General features: G+C 37.7%; 1 protein-coding gene across 9 annotated transcripts in view; it reads right to left on the bottom strand.

Moving 5' to 3' along the window:
- CHD9 (chromodomain helicase DNA binding protein 9) overlaps positions 1–20185 on the bottom strand; it is a 192592-nt gene that overhangs the window by 148873 nt on the left and 23534 nt on the right. The window lies entirely within an intron of this gene.

Raw genomic sequence — 20185 nt, 5'->3', positions numbered from 1 at the left:
ACTGCCTGTCACTGGCACTGCAGCTCCTTTTCATATGGCCCTATTGAGCCCCGATTGGCTGCTTCCTGCAGCCTCTCTAGGCTATTCGGAAGACTTAGCTCCACTACTCCTTTCCTGGATGCATGTGGCAGGATCCTGAGGCCTCCAGGAGGAGGGCCTCTGAGCCTAGTCCACCCTGTCAGACACTGACAAGACCAAAATAAATATTTTCAGTACCAATACCTTTTCTAAGCACTGGTCTGAGACCATTGAATTTTCTTTCCCTCCACAATCTTCACAGTGCCCTGAAGGTCAGCAGACCTGGGCTCTGTCAGACCAACAGGAGGAGCAAGTGGTAAAGGAACTCTGAGAATTCCTTACTTCCAACCTCCAGGCATTCAGATCTATGGTTGAGTCAGGAAAAAGTATTTGGGTGACAAATTGATGGCCTAACTATTTAGAAACACAAAACATTCTCACAAGAATGAGTTTCACATACATGCACATACTGAAAACTGCACAAACATTGTGTAATGGGATGGCACGCACCTGCAATGTATTTGCATACACTATTGCATATGACAATCCTGAATTGCAAGCTATATTAAGTGTTTTGCAAGTAGGAAAGTGTGCAGTTCTTAAAGCGTGGGTTTCGGCCCCAGGTGGGGGGCTTGTAACCTGAGCCCCGCTACATAAGGTTGAAGCCTTCGAGCTTTGGCTCTGGGAGGTGGAGCCCAGACTTAAGTCTCAGGCCCTAACAAGTCTAATGCCAGCCCTGGTGACCCCATTAAAATAAGGCCAAGACCCACTTTGGGGGCCTAATCCCCAGTTTGAGAACCGCTCCTCTAGGAATAAGGGCCATCAAATCGAACTCCACTTGAAAACTTGAACATAGGCTGCCCTTCTTTGAAATTCATACAATTGAGTCTGTATTAGGTGGTCATGCTGATTCTAACAGATAGCTTGGCAATCAGTAAAAGCTTTAAGATGTAACAAGACTTACCGACTACCAATGTGAACCAAAGTACACACGAGCACTTCAGTTTTAAAATAAATTGACTGTTTTATGTGTTGACAGAAAGCGGTTATAAAATTAAGCAGCATTGGACAAAATTTTAAACCTTAAGTACCTAAGTAAACACACATCCATATTGTCAACTGGATTGACTACACAAAAAATGGCCTGATTTTCAAGACTGCTTAACTTCTTCAGCACCTGAAAATTAGAGTTGATGAACAACCATAAAAGCTGGCTGACTCATGTAGGTGAAAACAATAATATTCAAATGTTAACTTTAGACACTCAAATTTGGGGGTGGGGGGAGGGAGAGAGATAAGGCCACTTGTTCTTAACTTCAATACAGAAGAAAAGCAGATTCTTATGGTTAAGGTACTGGACCAGGATTTCAAAGATATGGGTTCTGTCCTCAGCCCTGCCCCAAACTTCCTATCACCTGAGCAAGTACCTTAATCTGTCCTTCAGTTCCTCATATGTAAAAATTAATATATATGGTTTAACTATGAGGCTTTATCTAAATAGAATGTTTTACCTCTTGATTTTGTATAAACAAATTCAGACTAGTATGGACTATGTATAAACAAATCATTCTTGCTACATTTGGCACTACAGAGTGCTTCTGAAGTACAGTAGTAAGTCACTGTTGAATTTAGGGTCCAGTGAAGAGCTCTCCTTTGAAAACATAGGCCAAGGCTCATTTGTTTAAGTAATAGGTATAGAGTGTCCTGTGGGGGGGACAAAACATAGGCAACCATCTGAACTGATTGTATATATAGTTGCAAGTAATTTCTTGCCCTGAAACATATCTGTTTCGCCTCTGTATGACTCTCACATTTTAAACTAACAGGAAAATATGCCGTAAATTTGTGGTTTTGAGGAACAATGGCCCCAGATTCATCCTTGAACAAAAGGATCCTATGACCCCTGTGTTTCAGAAGACTTGCAAGATCCTGTTGCTGGCTGAGCGGGATAGCTGAGAGTGACAGTGCCTCCTATAGGGGAAGAAGCAGTCACATTCTTGAGTTTTGACAAAAAATTCAGAGAAGGCGGTATTTGCTAGATGACCTTCATGTTTTTTTTGAGCACTGTTCTGTGTATGAGAGTTCTGAATTTTCAGTGTACAAGTCTTTCCTTTCATAGCAGGATTTTACCAGGCTGCTGTTTCCACAATTACTTTGTTCTTCTATTAAAAGGTGGTGAGCACTTTGAATCCAGGGTGCTACTAAGGAAGACTTCGAAATTACCTGTACTGAACATAAGGATATAACCCTATAGCCTGGTGATCTGCTATCCAGAAATTGTAGATGTCATTCAGTGGGGTACATGGAGCAGACAGAAGATCTGTAACTGCTTATGGTCCCCCTAAATTCCTTATATAATCTCAGACAGAAAGTTGCTGACTTCTTTAATCAAGAAGATGTGCTTTGTAAGGAAGACACTTCACATCCAGTCACTTCTTTGTTCCCTAGACTTGTACAATGATCCCCTAAAATTATCTTTTTGCCTCAATTTCTTGTAAAACCACTTAACTTAGAGTTGAGTCAAGACCTGAAGCACAGAAAAATCACAAGTTATCTTGTTTAAAAAAAAAAAAAAAAAAAACCCCAAGAGCACTAGTGCACAAAGACAGATTTTGCAATGAGGGTAATTTGGTAGTTAATGATCTCCCCACATATAGATGTGTATATATGGTATAATTTTATTGACATGAGCTTGGAACAGCCACCTTACTCTCACACAGTGAAACAATTACGTATGCAGGTTATCCAATACAACTGCCAGAAACTACATCATATGAACTACACCACAGAGTCATGTAATTCTGAATATGCCACAGATTATTTTTATAAACAGAAAAATTAATTTAGAGTTTGAAATGTTGGTATTTTTCATATCCCTCCACCTGAAAGGCAATGTGTCTTAGCTATCATGAGTCAAACTATAAACTTTAGAGGGAAAGAAAAATTGTAACAAGTATATTTTAGAAGCCTGCAAGTACCCTCAGATAGTTTTTCTGTACTTAATGATCTGATTTTTAAGTCGTATCTCAGAAACTTTCAGAGCAAGAATCAACTATCATAAGAGATTCAGAATCTTCTTTTTTTCCCAATACAATGATCTGGTTTCTAGCCTTCTTGCATGTCTTGAAATATCAGACATTTAAATTAGTGACTTGCTCAGGAGAGAATATTTCCCACCTGAGTGCTGGAACAGTTGAATGTTTAAAAGGAAAATTCCACATTTAGAAATATAGAGGACATACTTCTCTAGCAAGTTGGTTTTGGGGGGGGGGGGGAGTGGAGGAGCGATGGGGAGGAAAGGAGGAGTTAAGTGGAAGCTGCTTATAGACTTGAAGTCTCAGAAGTAATGTTGCAGAAAATGATTTAGTGGGCACCTGATTCAGATTCCTCCTCATCCTACTTCTGTCCTTTTTGCATCTAAGTGGACTGACACACAGATGGGTCAAATGACACCACATTCAATGGATTGCTCCATTTAGATAAAAATCCAAGATATGCTTGACTTTGCTTCCTCTCTAGCTAGACAGCTCTTCTTCCAGCTACTGAACTTGCATAATTAGCACATGATTTTATCACAAGGTTAGCACTTTTCAGATAACTGAATTACTTGATAGTTTTCTGAATGTTGTTAGCCAGACATCTGTGGCATCTAATAATATTTATACATTCAGTTGTACCTTTGTGGCTCTCTTCTGCAACAACAATTTAAATACTATTTTCTAAATTATTCTTTTTGGGCAATTGGTCTATTCTCACTGGCATATGTGATAACTCTGCAAACATGTCTTGACAGAAGACTCCTTCCATGCCTGCCATCTGCTAATTAATTCTTGAATTTGTTTCACTATTGTATTTGGCATAGTAGTCATCACATGAATTCTAAATACATCTAACAGACCCTGCAATTATCCCAGGAAAAAAAAAAAGATATTCAAAATAAACCTAAACCACAAAATATTTTGAGGAAAAAATACACAAGTTTACAGAATCAAAACAGAATAACCTAATCATGTTTGACAACCAGAACAATCTCAAAAGGACTTAGATAATCATTACAATCAACCATTACTGCTAGTTAAAATTCAACAAAAGTAATAAAAGGAATGATTCAAACACCTTAATTCTATCCAAAGATGGATAAGTAGCAAGAGTAATACAGTGCCAACTGCATAAATCCAACACTAAAGCAGACTCTATAAAGAATGATCCTCATAGAAAGGAATTACAACTCCAACTGTCTTTGCCACTTCCCTGACGAACACTGCACAATAGCAAACAACATTTTCCATATAAAATACTAGGCAGAAAAGAAAACTACACAAATACAACAGCAGATGAATTAGGGACACATGAAATACACAGTATATACCACATAGATTCTAACTGTCTGCAGTATTATTAATTTTTTTCTTTTTTTCTAGGCATTTTATGATTTCCAAATGTTTCTGAATTTTAAGATGCTTGCAGAATTATCAGAGCTTCATAAATTGAATAATAGAAGGCTTGCACTATTGTAACTACGTTCCACATAAAAACTATAAAAAGATAGTTGTTTCACTTAACCTGTAAGGATGATTTCAAGTTATTGATATTTCTGTGACAGAGTATGGGCTGAATATACGAACTAAGATAAGGACTGAAAGTGTACTATATATAATGATTAATATTAGAAAATGTCTCACTTTTTCCCCCTCACTTGTGTATTTTGGATATTTGACAGTACTTACTGTATACATTCCAAGATCAGATGGGATCATTGTGATCATCTAGTCTGGCCTCCTATATCACACAGGCCACTGAACTTTCCCAACATACCATATATACTCGTTAATTAGCCCGTCCATTTATAAGCTGACCCCCCCAAAATGGATAGGTAAAAATAGCCAAAACTGTATGACACTTTCATAAGCCGACCCTATATTTCAGGGGTTGGAAAACTTTGGCTCCTGGCCCGTCGGGTAAGCTGCTGGCGGGTTGGAATGTTTTGTTTACTTGGAGTGTCTGCAGGCCTGGAGCCCCTCAGTTCCCTGTGCCTGTGATTCGCAGTTCCCAGCCAATGGGAGCTGCGGTAAGTGGCTTCCCACAGCTCCCATTGGCTGGGAACAGCGAAGCCTGGCCACAGGGAACTGAGGGCTCCATGCCTGCAGACACTCCAAGTAAACAAAACGACAACGTATTAGATATTCAATTCAATGATTCCATAGAGTTTAAAGTCATCAAATTTTGATGTAGACCCATTTATAAGCTGACCCCCACTCTTTGATGCATCACTTTTTTACCAAAAATATTCGGCTTATGAACAAGTATATACGGTAATTCATAGAGCATCTTTTAAAAAAAATCCAATCTTGATTTAAAAATTGTCAGTGATGGAGAACTATTAGTGATGGTAAATCGTCCCAACGATTAATTTCCCCAACTGTTAATAATTTACACCTCATGTCCATTCGGAATTTGTCTAGCACCAGCTTCCAGCCATTAGATCGTGTTATACCTCCCTCTGCTTAGACTGAAGAGCCCATTATTAAATAGTTGTTTCTCCATATAGATAGGTGCTTATAGACTATAATCAAGTCACCCCTTAACCTTCTCTGTTACACTAACTAGGTTGTGCTCGTTGAGTCTATTACTATGAGGCATGTTTTCTAATCCTTTAATGACTCTCATGGCTCTTCTGAGCCCTCTGTAATTTATCAACATCCTTCTTGAATTGTGGGGACAAGAACTGGGCACAGAATTAAAACAACAGTTCAACCAGTGTCAAACATAGAGATAAGATATCCTCCCTACTCCTACTTGATATTCCCCTTTATATTTATATCCCATGATCACACTAGCTTTCAGCCATATCTTTAACATTTGTGCTCATCAAAGGAGCAGCTCACTGGGCCTACCACAAGTATTACACCATTGCCGTATAATATTCTCTTGTCTGAGGATCTTTAGGGTGGATATCACCTATGGTTAAGAAGAACAAAATGAGTTCTGAAATTCTTCATCCATAGACTGGTACTATGCAGGGGGTCTATGAATGGAATACCCATACAGGAATATCTGTGCACCATGGATAAGAGCAAATGGTGGAGCTACATTTACTTGAATCCACTGGCCCCAAGACTCCAAGGAACTAATACTAAGGGGTTGTAGCTGCTATTCCAGTACAAGACTGAAGTTCTGTGCTCTGGATTGCTGTGTGTGTAGATTACACCTCTGTAACCCTGCTGTATAAAGCCCAATTTCTTAGGTTTTATGCACATGGAATGGATGTCACTCTCTTATATTAACACTATAAACAAATTTATACACATACACATATATTCATGAAAACATATATATGCATGCACTAATGTATACCTCACCAAAAGCAGCATCTACAAATCTTGGAATTTCATTCACCTTTTTTTAAAGAAGGGAATGACAAATTCATTTTACAAATGCAGTGTCATCTGTTGCTTAGTAACAAGAGAGCAAGCAAGTACAGTTAAGATCTTGTGCTCACCAACACAAATATAATTTTAGTTTCCTAGTCAGTCTGAAAATTGCAATGAGATTTTTAATTCACTGAATATATTAATTACAACAGTAAAGTTAGAGTATCTGACTTTTAGCCAAAAAAGAAAAATTCAGAAGTTAAAACTACCACCACTTTATCCTATTTCATCCATGTATATCAATACTGATGATTAGATAAAAACCTTCCTTTGCTCCTCTGTCTGTATTTCCCTCCTTTAATACATGTAATCAGTCCACTAACAATAGTGGTGGCAGCATATTTCCATAAAATGTTTACAAGAATAAAATTAAGTGTGCAATGGCCACTTAATGGTCACTGAAAAGTATGTATTTTACAGTATCTGTCTACATTTGTTTTTATGTGGAACACAGTTACAATAGTGCAAGCCTACTTTTCTTTAGACTGACAGTGCTTAAAAATTAATATGAAATCTAAATATAATAAAACCTTTTCTATTTTGTTAGTTAATAAAATCAACAAGACCACCAAAATAGCTTAATAAATGTTAGGCAATCTGAGATCCTAAGATTATGAAATGGAAAATTATCTAAGTCAAAACTAAAAGTTCTATTATCAAATTCTAGTATGTTTTTGTAAAAAAAATTTCCCTAAAAGATAAAAAACATACGATCCCTCGTACATTTCCAGCATCTCAGACTACAGTGGATAGGTTTTAAAATCCATAGTACAATTCCATTTGTGTAAATATTTTCAAAGTTAAGAAAAAGCATATTAGCAAACCAAAACTTTCTAGAGGATTTATTGCTCTTTGTTATTAAGGTACACTGTGGTAATCACAACGTTTAATATTTTGCAACACCTTAACAGGTCTATTTAAAATTATGAAAATGAAGTTTTGAGCCTTATATTTTAAGTTTTTAAGATACAAATGTTCTCAAATTCCAAGATGATCTCTTGCATTCATGGACTAAAATGCCACAAATTCATTCTCCAGTTGTCAGTCTGAACTTATTACAACGTATGTTACACCATCTTATGAACTCCTAAAACATTACAAAAGTAATGCAGTGGGAAAATTCAACAAAATTTGCACTAACTCAGTTAAAGCACTTCAAACAATGTTTCCACAATCATCAATCAATATCACTTTGTATTTTCTTCTTATTGCACTGATTTATAATAAAATATGCACAATTGAAGACCATAAAATTTATGGTTAAAGATAATATTGCAATGTTCTTGCTGCAATTAAATTACAGCACCTACAGAAAATACATCATGACCACAAAACATTCTAGATTATCCCAGCTTTTAAACTGCACATAACTAAGTTTTAGTGACCATGGCATGTTTTAAAAACTAATGTGTATTGAAATAAAAGATACACAAGTAACACTGCAGTGAACATATTTCATTTGAAATGAGCATTTTCAAATGATAAACCACATTAAGTTCCTCTATTTTCCCTAATTTAAAAATCAATTGTAAAAGCTAAATCCAAACCTATACCTACTTAATGAGTTTCCCTCCCTAAATTACAGGCGTCATCTAATAGCTACAGTTAATAAAATGATTTAAAAAAAAAAATCAGTCTGACATGGTATTTTTTCCACCCACCTTCACAAAACTATTAAAACTTGTGAAAATAATAAAGCCAACTGGTAGTTTTCTCGATATTCAAAATTAGCACATTCACTCACTACTATGGAAAAAAGTGTCTGGAAAAAAAAAAAAAAACACAGGGGCATTCCATAACTCATTTAAATAGTATACAAGGAGGGCACACAAATAGACCCCCTACCCAAATCTACTCCAATTCCAAAGAGAAATGGTCTTCTGAGAGCAGGATATCAAGACACTTGATATCCTACTCTCACTTCATTATTTGGCAAGAGAAACTCATAAAACAAGCTTCTCTTGGACAATACATTCTACGTAACTGTAAAATAAAGAATTAAACACTGGGCATTTCAACTACAATCTTATTAGTTTTAATATAGTGTATTGTAATATCTGACAACAGAAAACCTGAAGTATCTTCATAAATTTCACTTACTATTCGATAAGGGAAATTTTTATTAAATATTTATTTTAAAAGAACCGTAAATGGTTAGCTTTCTTTCTGTCAGAATATGTCTCGTGGTTCTTTTGCAATGAATATTAGATAACCAGTTTATTTTTGAAGAAAACAAAAGTCTGCCCTGTTAAAGAGAAATCAGAATCAGTATTATGTATCTATGTTCAGATTGCACATACACGGTATATTGTGTAAAAATATTTTCATAACATTTGGTTTTGCTAGTTTCATTCCAAAGTTCAGGGCAAGGCTGACAAGGTATACGTGAGGTAAAGTGCTTTGTTCTCATAATGAAAATGAGCTAAATGTTCAGTAGGCCTCAAAACCTTTGCTCTAATTATGTCCGTTTCAAAACACTGTATTGTAACTGATGTCTCATTCAAAAATTGAGTATTCTTAGAAGAGTCTGAAGCATACAACAGTAATAAGTCTTAGCAGCAGGAAGAATTTCGTTAGACCTACTGTTCAGTTTGGCTTGGATCCTACATGCTCCTCACATACTGGACTAATCCATGAATTTCTCACAACTCCACCCCCACTTTTCCTGGAATCTACTTCCTGTTCACCCTTCACCTTAAGTATGCACACTGGAGGCCAATAGCCTAAAAGCTACTGTTAACAACTCTGGTTTCTGTTACTCATTCTCCTGGCAGGGAGCTCAGAGCTCTGCTTCCTTTACAGTACAGTATGCAGAGTAATAACTAGGATCATATTTCACCACTGACTGCCATTCCATGCATCTCCATGTTATAGAGGCTTTTTGCTAAGACGGAACTGACGGAAGTGACAAAATACCAGCCACTATGGGCTGTCTCCCATGACCTTAAAACTAGTATGTTACTAAAAATTATCAAAATCTTAAGAAAACATCTATATTTCATCTTAGCTGATCAAACCACTATGAAGCCTAGGAATGTGCACATACAGTATGTATCAGATCTATAACAACATTTACGAACAGCAAGATTTTTTTTTTAAAGAATGTTGCAGTAAAAGAAATGCAAACAAACATAAGCAGAGGATGAAATAATGAAGTAGCAAACATAAAAACAAAGATGAACTGTGCTGCACCAAAAATACTTTCATTTTTTAATGTCATGTCACAAATGGAAATGGTAAGTAAGGTGAAGGACAATTTTGTAAAACGTTTTTCTCTAACAAAAAACAATTTCTCACTTTCCTCAGACACTGTTCGGCTTGTTGCCTCAAATTAAAGAGTCTATTAAAAAAAAAAAAAAAACACATCAGTAAGAGGGATCTAAAATGGCAAAATAATAGTTACTGTACATTTAGCCATATGTCTTCTAACATTTATAATGCTTATACAGGCATATATTTGACATTGGTTACTTCAATTTGGAAATACAAAGTTTGACAATTAGAGAATAGATTTCTCACCTATTTTCTGCCTGCCACACCCTCTAAATTAAATTTCCACTTAAAATTAGCATGACCATTTATATTACTTGTCTTGTTTACATACCAGGCTTACCAGATGGTATCGCAGCTCTGGAAAGTGTTTACTACTTCTTTTTTAAAAAATAAAAATGAAAGTTTCATGCTTTTGCAACACTGGCAACCCAGCCCTGGCAACTGAATTCCTCTATTTATCAATAGAACAGTATGCCACAATCAGTAGCAATGCCAGTTTCCTCATGACAGATATGATAGTATCCTGCACTATTCTAGGCAAACCTTATAGAATTAAGTTAAACCTTATTGAATTAAAGTTTAATGCCTTTAGTATCCATTGTATTGAAAACACAAATGTTTGTGTACTACTGTGGGATTGTATGGAACTTCATGAGTAGGGGAATTGCCAGCAGATCGAGGGAAGTGATTATTCCCCTCTATTTGGCACTGGTGAGGCCACATCTGGAGTATTGCGTCCAGTTTTGGGCCCCCCACTACAGAAAGGATGTGGACAAACTGGAGAGAGTCCAGCGGAGGGCAACGAAAATGATCAGCGGGCTGGGGCACATGACTTACGAGGAGAGGCTGAGGGAACTGGGCTTGTTTACTCTGCAGAAGAGAGAGAGTGGGGGGGATTTGATAGCAGCCTTCAACTACCTGAAGGGGGGTTCCAAAGCGGATGGAGCTCAGCTATTCTCAGTGGTGGCAGATGACAGAACAAGGAGCAATGGTCTCAAGTTGCAGTGGGGGAGGTCTAGGTTGGATATTAGGAAACACTATTTCATTAGGAGGGTGGTGAAGCATTGGAATGGGTTACCTAGGAAGGTGGTGGAATCTCCATCCTTAGAGGTTTTTAAGGCCTGGCTTGACAAAGCCCTGGCTGGGATGATTTAGTTGGTGTTGGTCCTGCTTTGAGCAGGGGGTTGGACTAGATGACCTCCTGAGGTCTCTTCCAATCCTAATCTTCTGATTCATTAGGAAGAACAAGGATTAATGCAATCTCTGGGAGATAATGTGAACTTCAAAGGACTAGACCAAACAATATAGCCAACAATTGATCTTTTGGAATAAAATGTGTGAAGTGGAATTCATAGGAAGTACTAGGGAGGAGGGAACTGCAAACCCCAATGGGCTCAGCCTTTGAAGCTTTGCCCTGAGAGGGGGACCTTTTGTCTGCTGATCACCTGTTACAACAGGACAGCTGAAAGGCCCAATCTGTCTGTTGGTCCCTGAAGAATCCAAAGAAAGGATTTTTACATAAATAGCCTGGCTTTAAACAGGATCAGGGCTTTTTGTTCTGATCCCCAGCAAATGGTCAGGACTTCCAGTTGACAGAGGGCCCCAATCCTTAGGGAAAGGTTGGAAGCACTGACACATGCGAGAGCCCGTGTTGAAAAAATGGGGGTGATCTTTGATAAAATGTATTAGCAGCCATATAGGTTCTTTTATTGTTTTTGATGTTTTTTCTATAATGCTTTTACCTTAAGAATAAACAGGCTTGCATAGGAAGTGCTGTGGGGTAACATAACTATTGGCAATAGCACTGTGTGCCATTGCTGAGGGGGAAAAAAGTGAAGGAGACCTTCTTAAACAGATTGACTTTTCTGGGGAGTTCACAGCATCATCAGGAAGCTGTGCAACCTGGAAATACCCTGGTCAGGCGGGAGACAAATGTGAGGCTCTGCCCAAGCGAGGTGACAGACAGGGAGCCAGAAGCCTGAGAAGGGTGCCCTTGATAGACTATAAACTGGTGGGGTGGAGGAAGGGGAGGAGATTTGTGACAACTCATACACTGCAAAACTCAATTTGGACTAATCATCTGTGTGTGCGAAGAGGGTCTTTAATCCAATCTCATTTAAAAATCAACCCTTGGCTCTTCTACAAAGACCAAAATGTGACAAGGTAAAAATATCAGTTGACACATACTGCATACAGTTTTGCAAACCCTAAACTATTAAATTCATGGCTCAGGTCCCAACAAATCATGGGACTGAATTAAAAACCTATGAGAATGTTAAAAAGCAACAAATGTTTGCGGCTTTTTTATTTGCTTTTTGAGCCTACAGGGTACACTCACAATGTTTTCAAGATTTTCTTCTCAACTGAGAGAACTAAAAACTTGCATAAAAAACAAAATCAGAGATTCTCACATAAATAACAAGACTGCAGTAGCTAGACTAAGAAAAACACCAAATATTGCAAAACTTGTGATAAAACCAGAGTTTGCTGGCTGTGCAGCATTGCCAAAGGAGCACTTTATAAGTCCAAAAGAAAAGTTTCTAAAAAAGTATTTATCCACAGGCATAAAAGTTCTAAAACAGGCAACTGTTGTTTTACAGAGGTAGCTCAGAAACACATAAGCAAATACATACACACACACACACACTTTATTAAGCCAGTTCCTTAGGGTTAATTGTTCTGCATGTGAAAATGTAAGTCTGCAATTAAAAACTTATACAAAAAACAGGGACTTTCTAACTCAGAGGACTGATAGCAGCATATGGACTTTTTCACTAATAGGGTGGTGACTTGAACCTCTCTAAACAATGATTTAAAGCAGAGGTTCTCAACCTTTTTCTTTCTAAGGACCCCCCAGCATGCTATAAAACTCCACTGCCCACCTGTGTCACAACAACTGTTTTTCTACATATAAAAGCCAGGACTAACATTAGTGGGTAGCAAGAATGGCAATTGCCTGGGGCCCCATGCCAAAGAGGCGCCCGCGAAGCTACATTGCTCAGGCTTTGGCATCAGCCCCGGGTGGCAGGGCTCAGGGCACCGGGCTTCAGCCCCGTGCAGTGGAACTTCAGCTTTCTGCCCTGGGCCCCAGCGAGTCTAATGCTGGTCCTGATTGGTGGACCCCTTGAAATCTGCTCATGGCCCCCCTGGTTGAGAACCACCGATTTAAAGAACTTCTCTTTGGAGCCCATTTGGTAGCCTATCTGAAAAGGTTTGGTTGCTTCAGTCCCAGTTCTTGGTGGATAGATGTACACATTAACAAAAGCCATAGTCACTACTGGCACCCTTGCTGGATTTAGCGCACATGAAGTTGGAACTAGAGGTGGTCTCTCTATAACTTAGTTAAAGGAATATTACCCTTAGGTAGCTATTATATGCATTATTAAAAGGGACTCAAGTCCAAAAGTTTCTCAATAGGGTATCTATAGAAACCATTAACTAAAACAAACAAACAAACAAATAAATAAATAAAATATGAATATTATTTGTATTATTGTAGTTATTGCCACAATAGCAAATTGGTCATCTGTCTATTACAATCTGCTGACTTCTTCCAATGAAGATAATATAGACTGTCAGATGGATACAGAGTAATTTGAAAATTAGATATACAGTAAAAGCTCTGTTATCCAGCACTCAATGAACCAGAAAGCTCAATTAACCAGCATTTCTGATATCTCCCAATACAAATCTTCAATCTAGTAACTGGGACTAGTATACTGCCCAGCATGTTATTCAACTGCACAGTCTGCATTCTACTTTTATGCAAAAGAGGCATAAGACAAGCTGGTATCAGAGGTTTATTAAAAAAAGCAGCTTCCAGGTTGGGTCACAGGGTCATTACAAATTCAGCCCAGTTTCCTACACCTACCATGATAACTGGTGTTGATAATGATGACCCTGAGGCACCGCAAGATCCTGAAGAGTCTCCTGAATCAAACATTAAATTATGTTCAGTATAGTTTTAGTGTGAAGTATATTTTTAGTGATCTGGGTGTACACCATGCATTGCCCATAGTGATATGTAGTGTCATAAGATAGGCGTATGAAGTTTTCTATACAGTAGGTTAAGTGCTTCAAGAAACCAACCACTCTGCAGTGCAGTACTGGATTGGCGAGTACCTGTAAACTGTTTTATACTTTATTCATTTTATTGTATTCTAGTTCTTTGAAAATTGGTATTCCATTGGTAAAAATAACTCTCAGTTAACCAGAATATTAAATTAACTGGTACCCCACATTTCCCCAACAAGCCCCAACAGAGCTTTTACTGTAGTTGACCTCCCACCTGACCGCTTAATCAGGACAAACAATGAAACACTTGAAGCTAGACTAAATAAATCTTATTTTCATAAACCGTTTTATTGCATTGGGAGTTTAATATAGCACATTTCTCTACACTAAAGAATAGCCTGAAGACGGCTGAACACCATTTTTGGTTCACCATTTTATTCATTGTGGTCTAAATATTTTTCTTGATGCACAGTAAATAGGCTGTGCATTAAGGAGGGTCACAGTTGCCAATATCGCAAGATCAAATTGATCCTTCAAGATCTCATCTATATTGGGAAAAGATATTGTGCTTGAAACATGTTAAACAATGTGGTAAACACAATTTTGAATTTATGGACATGGAAAGTCATGTTTAAAAATGCATCCATATTTTTTAAATACAACTGTCCTTCGTCCACACTGAAGGCAATTTTTTATCATGTTATTGAACATATTTTCTAACACTATTCTTTTTTCCAGTACAGATACTGCCCCAAGCTTCATTCTTATGGATGTAGTATAACAGAATGCTTTTTTCTGCAAAGTATAAGAGAGGGTAACTGAAGAATCCAACAACCCTTACTCCTCACTTTTTCTTGGCCTGACCCACTCAAAATCCTCATTAGACTCCATGGCACAGAGGGACCTGTAACACCTAGATTGGCCACTCATATCCATCCCAACCTGTGCAAGAGAACCTCAGTGATTTTGGTGTGTTCTTGCCCCTAAAAAAGTGCAAGAGGAGGTTCCTTATTTTTATCAAGTAAATTAGAACCTTTCCTTTTTTCTTATTAAAAAAAAAAAAAAACCCACACTCTCCTACACATAAGAAGCAATTCCATAGCATGACAATACTTCATGTCTAATTTTTTACACTTTGAATACGGTCAACAGGAAGGAACACATTAATGCACAAACAGAGAATATCACTGGGAATGTGGGATCGCAGGATTAAAAGAGTATTCAGGGTGCAAAATTTTGCTGTAGTAGTTGGAGTTGGAAATTCCTGGTCACACAAAAAGATTACCTGTGTATGGTCTCTGTCTCTCAACTGCAGGCAATCAGGTAAAGAGTTAGACTGCATGCTCCATCTTTTAATTGATTTGGGTATTTTCAGAGGCCACTGAGAGCACCTTTCCCCCTGCCAAAGAGATTCCCTGTAACTGGAAGGCTTCAGCTCACTGAGTTCCTCTAATATGAGAATAACAGATTAGATATCAAAGCAGTAGGTGCCTTGTAAATACCTAAAATAGGTAAGTACTACATCAATATTTTCAAAATCTCTCTCAATCCTAGTGGTACAGAGAAGCCCCACAAGTGTCTAACCTTATAGGGTAAAATTCACACATGCTAAAGAGGGCCAGCATATGGCAATCTGAATGACAATCTGTACTTTAGGGCTACATGGGAGATAGCACAGGCCTACTACGCACAGGAATCTGTGTACTTCCTGCATACCGTGAAGAGGGTTTCTGTGTTGGTCCCAAATAGGGTGGCAGAGAGAGACTACAAGGGGACAGACTAGAGGACAAGCCAAGGAATCCGTAGTTAAAGAATTTCAATGGCCCCAAAACCCACTACAATTGCACAAATTGCTGCAGTGGTTATTCTAATTTACAAGTTGTAATAGTGGCTGGGGAGAGGGCCCAGGGTCAGAGCCTTGTGTCTGGATGAGGGCAGGGGATGGACTTCACTTTCCAGCTCTCCTTTGAAATAAGCAAGCTTTATGTGGATATAGTAAGCTCTATGGACCTGTCAGATACTGTTGTGATTTCAAAGTAAAATGCTGTGGAACTGCTTAGTTAATACAGTCTACACTACTGTAACAAAACTCCCTCAGCACCAGTCGAAACACCGCTCCCTCTCAAATACCCCAGTAGTGAAGAAGGATCACCATTCAGCCTTACAGCTGCTCTTGCACAGTCCCTCTTTCCAAGCAGTACAGACAGCAGTAACCAAAATAAAAGACATGGAAACCCATAGTTTAACGTGTAGTTTTATTTTAAGCATCAAGCTAATAATCTTGAAGTAAATTAGTGTTTTATGATGGGAACTCCCACAAAGAGTAAGTTACAAGAGAGATGTATATGCATTCCTTAAGTAAATATATTTTCCTCCTTCCATGTTAAATAATAAAATGCAAAAAAACCTATGTTAAGATAATGCATTTAACACAACAAAGTAAGGAACTGAAAGTGTTATTCAACAAACCTCATGCCCGTCAGTCACTAAACCCCTCAGGTTAAAAAACAAACTTCCCTTATGGGCATGTCACTGCATAGTTGTCTGTTATGGAGACTTGCTTCTTCTTCTGAAGTACTGGCCATCACTGGGAAACGAAATATCTGACTAAACAGATCACAGGTCTGTTCAAGTATAGCACTTTCCTATGTTCCCAAATCAAGCCATGCTAATTTGCTTGACTACTTACATTGTACACACATAGTATTTTTATGTCCAGACAAGTTAAAATTGGCATAGGATTTTTCACTTCCTTACTTTTCTGATTTAATTTCATAACAGTGCTGGAATGTAGGGTTTTTTAACATTTAATTTATTTTCTCTCTTTTTAAATAGAAAAAAGATTGCTTATGGCTAATAATGTTAACCAAAATTTTCAAACGAAGACGCCTAAGGCTCATATGGTCAAAGGTAAATAGTGGCTGGAGAGAGCTAAATAGTGGTGCCCCCTAGGAATCTGTACTGGCACCAGTGCTGTTCCACATATTCATAAATGATCTGGAAAAAGGGGGCAAGATAGAAAATTGGAAGCCTATACAAAATTACTCAAGATGGTTAAGTTCAAAGCAGACTTCAAAGAGTTACCAGGGGATCTCACAAAACTGGGTGAATAGCAACAAAACAGCACATGAAATTTAATGCTGATAAATGCAAAGTAGTGGGGATTATGTTTTCTATGCACTTTGGAAAACATAATCCCCACTACTGTTACCACTCAAGAAAGATCTTGGAGTCACTGTGGATAGTTCTCTGAAAATATCCGCTCAATGTGCAACGGCAATCAAAAAAAAAAAAAAAAAGCTAACAGAAGGTTAGGAACCATTAGGAAAGGAATAAAAAGAAAAAAATATAATGATGCCACTGTATCAATCCATAATAAGTCCACAGCTTCAATGCTGCATGCAGTTCTGGTCGCCCCTTCTCAAAAAAGATACATTAGAACTGGAAAAGCTACAGAAAAGGGCAACAAAAATGACCGAGTATGGAACAGCTTCCATATGAGGAGAAATTAAAAAGACTTTTCAGCTTGGAAAAGAGAGGGGATAGAATATAGGTCTATAAAATCATGAATGTGGAGAAAGTGAATAAAGTAGTGTTATTTACTCCTTCACATAACACAAGAACCAGAGGTCAAATGAAATTAATAGGCAGCAGGTTTACAAAGAACATAAGAAAGTACTTCTTTACGCAACGCACAATCAACCTGTGGAACTCATTGCCAGGGGATATTGTGGAAGCCAAAACTACAATGGGGTTCAAAAAAAAAAAAAAATTAGGTAAATTCATGGAGGATAGAAGAGGGTCAGGGATGCAATCCCATGCTCTGGTTGTCCCTAGCCTCTCACTGTCAGAAGCTGGAAGTGGACAACAGGGGATGAATTGCTCAACGATTGCTTGTTCTGTTCATTCCGTATAAAGCACCTGGCATTGGCCATTCCTGGATGACAGGACACCGGGCTAGATGGACCATTGATCTGACCCAGTATGGCGATTCTTACATTGACAATCAGCAAAGAATTAAAGGATGGTAGAATTCTGAATGCCAATCACCATGATTTTATGGAAAGTGAGTGTCTTCTTTTTTTTTAAAAGGAGATCACAAGTTTGGTTGATCACGGTAACTGTGTTAACGCTACATGACATTCTGAGAACATTACATTATGCACAAAATCAATACAGCACATATTCAATGGATTAAGAATTTCTTAACTGAAAGATTACAAAGAAGTTACTGTAAATGGGGAATCATCATCCAAAGTGGGTGTTTCTACTAGCGTCTTGCAGAGATCTGTTCTCAGCCTTGTACTAGTCAACATCTTGAATATAAAATATTATGGTAAAATCTGCAGAAGATCCAAAACTTGATGAAGTGGTAAATGATAAGGACAGGTCAGTTCCGTAGACTGACCTGGACTGCTTGGTAAGGTGAACTCATTTGAGCAACATACCTTTTAATATAGCCAAAAGCAAGGTCATACATTTAAAAACCAAAGAATGTTGGTCACACTGATAAGATACAGAATTGTATCCTGGAAAAACAGAGATTCTTAAAAGGACTTGAGAAGAGGGGTAAGGGACTATGGTAGGTAACCAGTTGAACATAAGCTCCCAGTGCAATGCTGTAGCTAAAAGAGCAAATGGGATTCTTGAATGTATAAGTAGGGGAATATCAAGTAGGATTAAGGAAGTGGTATCACTTGTATATATGGCATTAGTGAAACCATTACTGGAATGAAAAAGGATGTTAAATGTTCAAAAAGAGATGTTAAATTGCAAAGTTTCAGAAGAGAGCTACAAGAATGATTTAAGGTTTGGAAAACATGCCTTATATGGAGAGACTAAAGCTCAACCTGGCTCTCTGAGCTCTGGTCAAGTGAAAAAATTCTCTAACTTATATCTAAGAGAAGGTTCAGAGGTGATTTTATCGTAGTCTACGAGCAGCTACAGGAAGAAGGGATTTCTGATAGTACACAGAAAGGCATAAGGAGATTAAACAAACAGTTGCAAGCTGAACGTAGTCCTAGATAAATTCAAACTAGAAATAAGAACACACACAAAAAAACAGTGACGATAATTAACTTTTGGAACAACTAACATGGTGAGGTGATGATTCACCATCACTAAGACTGAATAGCTTTCTAAAAGGTATGCAGTAGCTCAAAGAGAACTTGTGGGCTTGATGCAGAAGTTACTGGTTGTGGTGTAGGCCTGTGTTATGCAGGAGTTCAGACTAGAGCATAGTGGTCCCTTCTGACCTTACAAATCTGAGTTTAAATGGCTCACAGTCTTTCAAGATCACACCACTGAGTTCAGTGGGGTGAGGTGAGTGCATACCTTTGGTGCTGCAAGCTAGAGAGTGGAGTTTTCTAAAACCTTGGGTTAACAGGACAGCATTGCACTGATTTACATGAATTCAGGTCTTGCTTATCCTGGTTTTCTGGAACGGATAACTTGAGAACTAGTAAATGTATGAAAACACAAGAACAAAGAAGCTGACTAAAATCAAAGATGGAAGTGATTTTTACTCAGTAATTTTAATCAAACACCTATTTAACATAAGCACACAACTGACAAACAGGTGAAAATGAAGATCACTTTAAAAGAGACTCAACACAGCCACTCATTCAATTAAGGGATAAGAAAGCTAATCCACTTCTCGTGTCCTCCACAGAGACTATCAGCAACAAAAGGCAATAACACAGGATTTAGCATTTCTGGTATCGAAAGGTTAGGTAAAACAAGGAGTTTTTTTCCTTAGTTCTTCAGGCTTTTAATGAAGCACATTTTTTTCCATTCCCCTAAAATTCAACAAGCATTATATCTTTCGGACAGCTCCTTGTCTGTCTACTCACTCAACATAGTCAAAAACTTACCTAGTAGGGAATATATACAACTCTGGTTACACTGCAGGTAGTAAAGTAAAAACCTGTGCTATACTGAGCGAAAAATAATCCCTCAGACTCTTAAAGCTATACTTCAATCTTTTTTATTAAAACTAAACTACATATAACTTCTTAAAGTCTATTTGTACCTAGTACACATTAGTGACAAATTCTTACTGCAGCAAAGATAAGATGTAGACTGCAGCAGTTACACATAAGGTTCTTAGTTCCAGGCGAATACTGTAGTACTATTTCTAAAACTAATTCTGTATTAACCATTTTAGTACTTAAGAAAGCTAAATTAGAGATATTATTTATCCATTTAGACAAGAGTATGAATTGTAAGTGTTCAGTGTAACAACCAATGTTTATATTTAGGGTTTGACTTTTTTAGAGATATAGGCTGTAATTTCTTTTCAAGGATAGAAGAAAGTTACTTATTCTTTACTAAAAAATGACCAACAACAGATAAGAGATTTTAGAGTTACCTGTGGACAAAGAATTAATACTTACCAGCATGATTAAGTTCACTGGAACAATTACACCACACCCTCCCAAAAAAGGGCT

The sequence above is a fragment of the Malaclemys terrapin genome, chromosome 14 (genome assembly GCF_027887155.1).
Source record: "Malaclemys terrapin pileata isolate rMalTer1 chromosome 14, rMalTer1.hap1, whole genome shotgun sequence".
NCBI lineage: Eukaryota > Metazoa > Chordata > Testudines > Emydidae > Malaclemys > Malaclemys terrapin.
This window is presented reverse-complemented; position numbering and strand designations above follow the sequence as displayed.